We start from the raw sequence: 7,994 nt of genomic DNA on the forward strand, positions 1-7,994 counted from the left end.
TATTTTGTGTAATATTTTATTTTCGAAAACCTTAAGACGCTGTTCATCCCTTAGTGTAAGAGGCCACGTCTCACATCCATAAAGAACAGTGGGGAGGATAACAGTTTTGTAAATTTTAATTTTTTCGATAGAAGACACGAGCTAAGCATAAGATAACGGGCATAAGCGTGTACGAGCGGATCCCTAAACTGGTAATAAACACTGAACCAACGGGTAAACGTCCGAGGGGTAGACCGAAACTCAAGGGGAAGACATTAAAACTGACACAACGCATTAAAACTGATTTAGTGGAATTTGGTTTGGAGGGGCATCACTGGAAGGATGTATGCAGAGAGCGTTTGGTAGTATCGGAATCGAACCTTCGGGTTTGTTAGGCCTTCATTATTATTATTATTATGCCAGATGCAGGAAATAGGTTCCTAAATACGAAAGATTACGCTTTGCAGCTGTTGGGCAGTTCCATTGATGAAACTTATCTTTATCTCTGTTACGAAATCCTTAGTAGAGTAATCTTATCTCAAAAGAGGAAATGATAAGACACAAAAAAGCAATCCTTCCTCACCGGACCCGTCTCCGACGGTCCTATATCACTTTTGAAATATTAGCTTAAAATGGGAAAAGGGAACTTTACGATAGTTAAATGGAGCGATATTCTCAAAGCCCCTGAAATTGTAAAACGGCATGAGCAGTTACATATTCATTTGATTTTCCGACTTATTTTAATAATGAATATTAATATATTTAATAACATTAATTAAATAAAATAATAGATATAGTTTTTGTTTAACTTTGAAGTCTTTTTTCACAATGTTTAAAAAGGTTATTATTTGATGAAGACTTGATCACACCGGGGATTGTAGGAAAGGATAAAATCAAAAGATAAAATTGATAAATTCATCTTCGAAATTACATCGTGGGAAAGTAAATGTTTTTTACGTAAATATATTTTTTAATTCAAAAGAATACGTAGAAAATATATACAAAAGATTTTCATAGTTGCTATTGTTTGACTCATGATCATTTCTTGCATATAATCTTATTTCCTGACATAAATAAACATATATCTTGAAAACATAAGACATCATTTTATAAAAATGTTGGTCGTCCGGTTTTTGGTTGAACAGTGGTGCATTAAGGATTACTTTTGTCCTATTCCAGATATAAATAGCAAAGCAAATACTAGCGAAATTGGCTTCATTAAAGCTTGAGTGTTCAAAATATCACTTTTCTTTTTTGGATAGATATTGATAAATAAGAAAGAACAGATCCACATTGAGATCATCATTCCGCCATAAATGAGCCCTTTTTTTGTTTTGATTTGTATTGGTGTTAGGTAACTGAAAATGCTGGGTTTTCATGAGCACAATTAAGTTTGAGTCAGTTGCGATCTCTGTGAAATCTTACCAGTATAACAGAAAAATTGTATACGTTTTTAATGGCATACTCTGCTATTACTTATATACATAACCGTTGATACATATCGTATAGTATATATAACTGTTACTCCGAGAAAGAGCTCTATATACCAAAATATTCACAAATATTCTAATTTTAAAAGATTTATGAATTTGCACAGTACGTTATTGCTTGGTTATCCAAAACCTCGTTGTAAAATTCTTTTCTCTCTTAGTGTAGATAGTACCCGGGCTATACGACCTCTGTTTGCAGCATACTTCATATTTCAAACATATTGTTTATTTCCAAGTCTTTTATTTGATAATACGTACATTCATTGTTTAAATGCATGAACTGCTTCTCAGTTTACAAAAAAAATACAGATAAATTTAATAAATATTGTCAATGCTTATTTTACTTGTGCGTATAATATGATGTTGTGAGTTGAATGATAATATTGAAATTATTATGTATTATAACAAGAGAAAGAAATAAAGTTGTAATTTGATAGGATAGGTTAGAACAAAGAGAGAAGAGGTTTGCATGATGATTTAGTTGACGTATGTGTTGGAGTATTGGGACTTCTATTGGAGTGATTGGAGTGATCCTTTTCAGTGTGCTGAGCGGGAGAGGGATCGCTCGAGCAGAAGGAGCAAGTCAGAGGGACCTCCAAATCCTCCCTCGTCCCCCCCTCAGCATCGGGTACTGCGCAGTGATTCCGACCCGTCCCAGTTTGCACAGGACTTGGTAGGCTACATCAAACTTTTTTTTTATCACATTTCATAATTCAGGCGTCTCAAAACGAACTCATTCCTCCTAATATTCACTTCTCAAAGTTTTATCATCTATCATTCCATCTAGAACAAACCTTCTGCAACTTAGATACACAGAAAACCTTCATCAATTTAGGAGATTCAAAATTAACGTTTAAATTATTTTTCCAAATATTACGCCATTCAATATAACACACACACACACACACACACACACACACACACACACACACACACACACACACACACACACACACACACACACACACACACACACACACACGAGTTGTATGTCGATATTCGGAGCCAATGGAACCATTGCGTTTCCACATCTTACAAGAATTTCCACAATTCTAAAACAAAAATTTGTAAACCCATGAGAAAAAGTTTGAGCAGTAGCAGCGTGGCAACGCACCTGTCTACCAACCCAAAGACCTGAACATGGTAAAAGCCAACAGTTTTTCGTACTATTTAACTATTAATTACCAATTATACAGAATATATGTGTGTGTGCGTGCGTGTGTAAAAGTTGCTTGCCTTGAGGAAGAATGAATTCATTGAAGGTTTTTGATATATTTTTTTCGAACTATTTCTCAAAAAATGAAACTCTGATTTATAAGCAACAATACCACACATTCAACAAAAAAAAACTAACCGTCCCAACTATATTTTCATAAATATTTTTATTCAATTTGTAAGTATTTGTGACTCATGGAAAGTTAGCTTCCTGAAAAGAATTGTTAGATTTATTTAAAAATCAATACCCATTTTTTAAAAAAATGTTTTCCAATAGATTTTCGGGCAGCCTTAAGTGCATGGAATATTTTTGGTTTTATATGTTCATGCATATTTCTTTCCTTAGTCCTATATATCTTTAGAGCTATTTTTGTCATGTGAAAATTTATCATTCATACATTACGTTACCTCTTAGTCTTGATATTACTAATTTTATTAATAGTATGTTCATTAATAATTTATTTCTTATTATAGTATTGGTCTAATTGCCAATTTGTTGATTAGTAATCAATGAAATTATTTAAATATACGAAAATAATAATACTGAACCTATCAACAATTTTGTAATACAGAAACACCCCAAAAATAATCTCCATACATTTTTCATCGGCTATTGATGAAATTTCATAATTCTTCTGTAAGCCCCAGTAGGCCGATCTGGTATTAAATAATTAACTAAAAACACACACACACACAATGGAGAAGAGGGGCAAAATGCTATTGTGCTATTGTCACGATGGATGTAACGCCTTTAACACAGCAAGATAGTGCAGGATCCTGAATGCCCTACTGGTAATGAGTATCATTCATGACTACTTCAAGGATAGGACCTTGATATGTTCGACAGAGGACGACTCGAGAAGGTTTAAGGTGACTGGCGGTGTACCCCAGGGCTCGGTGCAGGGACCTCTGTTGTGGAATGCGATGTACGACGGAGTCCTTAGGCTTAGTCTACCAGAGGGTTTCGAAATAGTGGGCTTTGCTGATGATATCGCGGTGGTCGTCGAAGTTTATAAAGAAGAACAAAGTATAAAGAAGAACTTATTCTAAAGGCCAACCATTGTGACGCTTCGGTTCGAGATTGGCTAGAATCTGTTGGGCTGCAACTAGCAGACAGTAGGACAGATGCACCTTCTCGTCAGTAGCAGGAAAGTGAGGAAAACCAACCCTTGAGAGCGGGTAGCCAAGAGATCCAGTCCAACCCTTTTTTGACTTACCTCGGGGTAAGGATCGATGACAGACTTCGGTTCAGAGAGCATATTCAGTGGGTGAGTGATAAAGCGGTTAGAGTAACCACCGCACTGTCACGTTTAATGCTCAACATAGGCGGACTCAGGAACAGCCGTAGGTTGTTGATATCCTATGTGTCAGGATCAGGGGTAACTACTACGAGGTCGAGAGAAAAATCGAAAGAGGATGTCCGCAGGGTTCGGTCCTAGGACCAGCTCTGTGGAAGCTAGTATTTGATGAGTTGCTGGGGGAACTAGAAGACAAGGGGTTCCTTGCCACGGGTTACGTGGACGACCAGGCAGTCATCGTGGCAAGAACAGCAGATCCAGACGGATCAGATAAAGACAGAATCGGAGAGGTGTGCCAGTCTCGTAGGAGAGTGGTGCGTGAAGAGGAAGTTGAGTATGGCAGCAGCCAAGACTCAGGCCATACTCATAAGAGGCCCCATGGGCAGGGCTCGTCCTATTACCCTGGATATCAAAGGAGAGAGGGTGAGACCGGGTGAGGAGGTGACATATCTTGGTGTGAGGATAAGAAGATTTGATGCCACTTCTCACCTGGTATATCTATAGGACAGGGTGACCCTGTCCCTCAATGGATTAAGTAGGATAGGGGGTGCATTTTGGGGCCTCAGATACCCTGAAACGATGACCATATATAAAGGTGTGATCTTGGGAATTCTGAGCGTGAGGTTTCGGCTCCACGCAGGGGATGGCGTGGAGCCGAAACCTCACGCAGACACAGAAGAGAAGAATGGCCACCATACAGAGACTGGCTCTGCTGAGGGTCACGAAGACATAAAGAACGGTGTCACATGAGGCGGTGCAGGTGCTGGCAGGAGCGATACCCCTGGATCTCATCATCAGGGAGGATGTCCTTAAATATGAAGTTAAGAGGCAGGGCCTAGAAGCGCTGCCGGAGGAGCTCCGAGAGAGGATCTGTGAGACTCCAAACTTATAGAAGAAAATACTGCGAGAGGATTCAATACAGAAGTGGAATGGACGGTGGGTAGCAAGCTAGAAGGGCGCTACTTTGAGAAAATTCTTCCCTACCGTCTTTTCTAGATTGAAGGCTAAATGGGTCCTACCAGACTATTGGGTCTCACAGATCCTAACAGGACACGGGGGTTTCGGGGAAAGCTGCATAGCTTTGGAAAAAACATCGACCCCCGGTGCCCAACATGCGGAGTTCCTGAAACAGGAGAACACGTAATAATAGATTGCTCTGCCATGGAAGGACACCGAGCCAGGCTGTCGAGAAAGATCGGGATTTACCCCCTCGCCGAGTTAGACCTTCCCTGTTTGATAGAAGAAGAGAATTATCCCTTCTTCCAGGAGTTCATTTACGGGTGGTAGGAGGTGATGGGCCCCACTCATTTCACGATGGGAAGGACTTGACCGCCCAACATCGGCGAGCCACCAGAAGATGAGGAAGCTGACCCAGACTGTGACCAGGAGGGCTAGACCAGCCTGGTAACTGCAGGAGGCACCCAGACGGATGCAGTGGACAAGGTGCAGCTCCATCAGTAAGGCGCTAAACCTAGCGCTGGGCCGCACCACAGTAAAAAAAAGAGAAAAAAAAATAATTGAATAATTAATAAAAGAATAAAAAAAAAAAAAAAAAATGGTGATCCTTGGGAGCAGTGGCATGCGTGAACCCCAGCGCACTACCCCACTGCTCCCGCACCCCGTATGCCAGAGATGGCAAGGGAGGGGGAAATAAAAAAAAAGATATCCTATGTGGTCCCATCCATCCCCTCTACACAGCTGCGATATGGAAGGATGCGTTGGGTGCTGAGGCCTACAGAAGGCAGATGGTGTCGGTGTATCGTAGGTGTGCGCTAAGAGTGATCATTGCGTATCGTACAGTTCATACGAAGCGGCTTGCGTGGTGGCCAGGATGCCACAGATTGAGCTGATCACAGATGAGAGGAGCCACTCTTATAATAGTGCTGACTATATTCCAAGAGACGTATTAAGAAAGGAGACTCTAAGAAAATGGCAACGTCGCTGGAATATGGCATTCAGTGGAAGATATACGCACAGGCTGGTGCCCAACATCGAGGCCAGGGTGAATAGGAACCACGGGGAGGTAGATTATTATATCACCCAGTTTATCACAGGGCATGGTTGCTTCCGAGCCTACCAGTATAGGTTTAAGCTCGATGAGACTGGAGAATGTCCATTGTGTCCAGGAATGGAAGAGAGTGCAGAGCAGGTTTTCTTCTTCTGTCACCGCTTTCATCAAGAAAGAAGGGAGTTCCGACGCGTTTGCGGCTCAGACCCGACAGCAGATAATATCGTCAATATTATGCTGCTTAACCAAGATTATTGGGTGGCAGGCCAACGATTTGCTGCACAGGTGATGCAGAAGTTAAGAAATGAGGAGAGAGATAGGCGAACTAGGAGATAGCCTAAAACAATGAGGCGGCTCTCAGCCGATCACCCCCATGATGTAATGCCTAGCGGCGGTCCCGTGGAGAGGAATGAATAGGTGTAGGGCGGTAGTTTTAGTGGTTAAAAATGCCACACACGGATAGGTGCGGGCCTATGAAGTGTCTTTTAAAGATTTCCACCGACCATCGTAAAAAAAAAAAAAAACAGGAATTCCTGATGTAGTTCTGAAGGTGGCTTTCAGGAAACGGCCGGATCTTTTTATCGATCTCTTCAATTAAACGCTATGACCCGTTGAATGCCTAGCAAGCATCATTCCTTAGTAGACTGGTGGACGGATACTATTGACGATCTTCACCAGTGTTGCAACCAAGCAAGAAGACGTTACCAGCGATCGAGACGTCTACCGGAGTTTTCTGTGCTTCAAGAAGAGTTCGAGAGAACTAGAAGGAACCTCCGACAAGCCATTAAAGAAAGCAAACGACGATGCTAGAGAGAACTCTGTGATGAGGTGGATGCAGACCCAAGGGTTTACAAAATAGCACTCACCGACCCTTGTAAAAAAAAACACACACGCATAATGATATGTATATGTCTTCTTTGCTAACAGTTAGATAATATATGGATAAGATAGTCTGGGAGAAATAAGAAGGAGAAAATAGTTTGGGGTGCGGTCAGCAAATATATATATTCGGTTAGATAATATAGGTATTTGATTTCCTTTAAAGTTATGAAAAAGCATGAATCCTCCCTTCATTGTTTTAGAAAGAGTATAAGTTTCCCTTTTGGTCTAGTTGTTTAACTTTAAAATAATCTCCCATTAATTGTTTCCATAATTTGATTGAATACTTTGGTTTTGATTTCTGTCGATGTTATTTCTGTAAAACAAACTTAACTTTGTTTCAATGTTTAATTTACAAAAAAGAACATATAATTCGTTGCGATGAATGTTTTACAGGACTCCGTAGACTTTATCCGTTTCTTCTGGGTAAAAAAATTATGAAAATTGTCGTTTAATTTGTCTTTTCTAAATTTTTTAAATTTAATGTTTTAAATTTCTTTAAAACATACCAAAATGAGTTGTATATCGATATTCGGAGCCAATGGAACCATTGCGTTTCCATATCTCCATACAAGAATTTCCACAATTCTAAATCAAAAATTTGTAAACCCATGAGAAAAAGTTTGAGCAGTAGCACCGGTAGCAGCGTGACAACGCACCTGTCTACCAACCCAAAGACCTGAACATGGTAAAAGCCAACAGTTTTTCGTACTATTTAACTATTAATTACCTATTATACATAATATATGTGTGTGTGTGCGTGCGTGTGTAAAAGATGCTTGCCTTGAGGAAGAATGAGTTCATTGAAGGTTTTTGATATAGTTTTTTCGAACCATTTCTCAAAAAATGAAACTCTGATTTATAAGCAACTATACCACATATTCAACAAAAAAAACCCAACCGTCCCAACTATATTTTCATAAATATTTTTGTTCAATTTGTAAGTTTTTGTTACTCATGGAAAGTTAGCTTCCTGAAAAGAATTGCCAGATTTATTTAAAAATCAATACCCATTTTTTTTAAAATGTTATCCAATAGATTTTCGGGCAGCCTTAAGTGCATGGAATATTTTTGGTTTTATATGTTCATTCATATTTCTTTCCTTAGTCCTATATATCTTTAGAG

General features: G+C 39.6%; 1 long non-coding RNA gene across 1 annotated transcript in view; it reads left to right on the forward strand.

Moving 5' to 3' along the window:
• Positions 1-1,988: 1,988 nt before the first annotated feature.
• Positions 1,989-7,994, forward strand: part of LOC106691340 (uncharacterized) — a 22,248-nt gene continuing 16,242 nt past the window's right edge. Inside the window, exon 1 of the long non-coding RNA XR_010845106.1 lies at positions 1,989-2,142. This is a non-coding gene — a long non-coding RNA (uncharacterized lncRNA). The remainder of the gene's footprint in view (positions 2,143-7,994) is intronic.

This window comes from Halyomorpha halys, unplaced genomic scaffold (assembly GCF_000696795.3).
Source record: "Halyomorpha halys isolate HHAL.00 unplaced genomic scaffold, Hhal_1.1 Scaffold2264.1, whole genome shotgun sequence".
NCBI classification, from domain to species: Eukaryota; Metazoa; Arthropoda; class Insecta; order Hemiptera; family Pentatomidae; genus Halyomorpha; species Halyomorpha halys.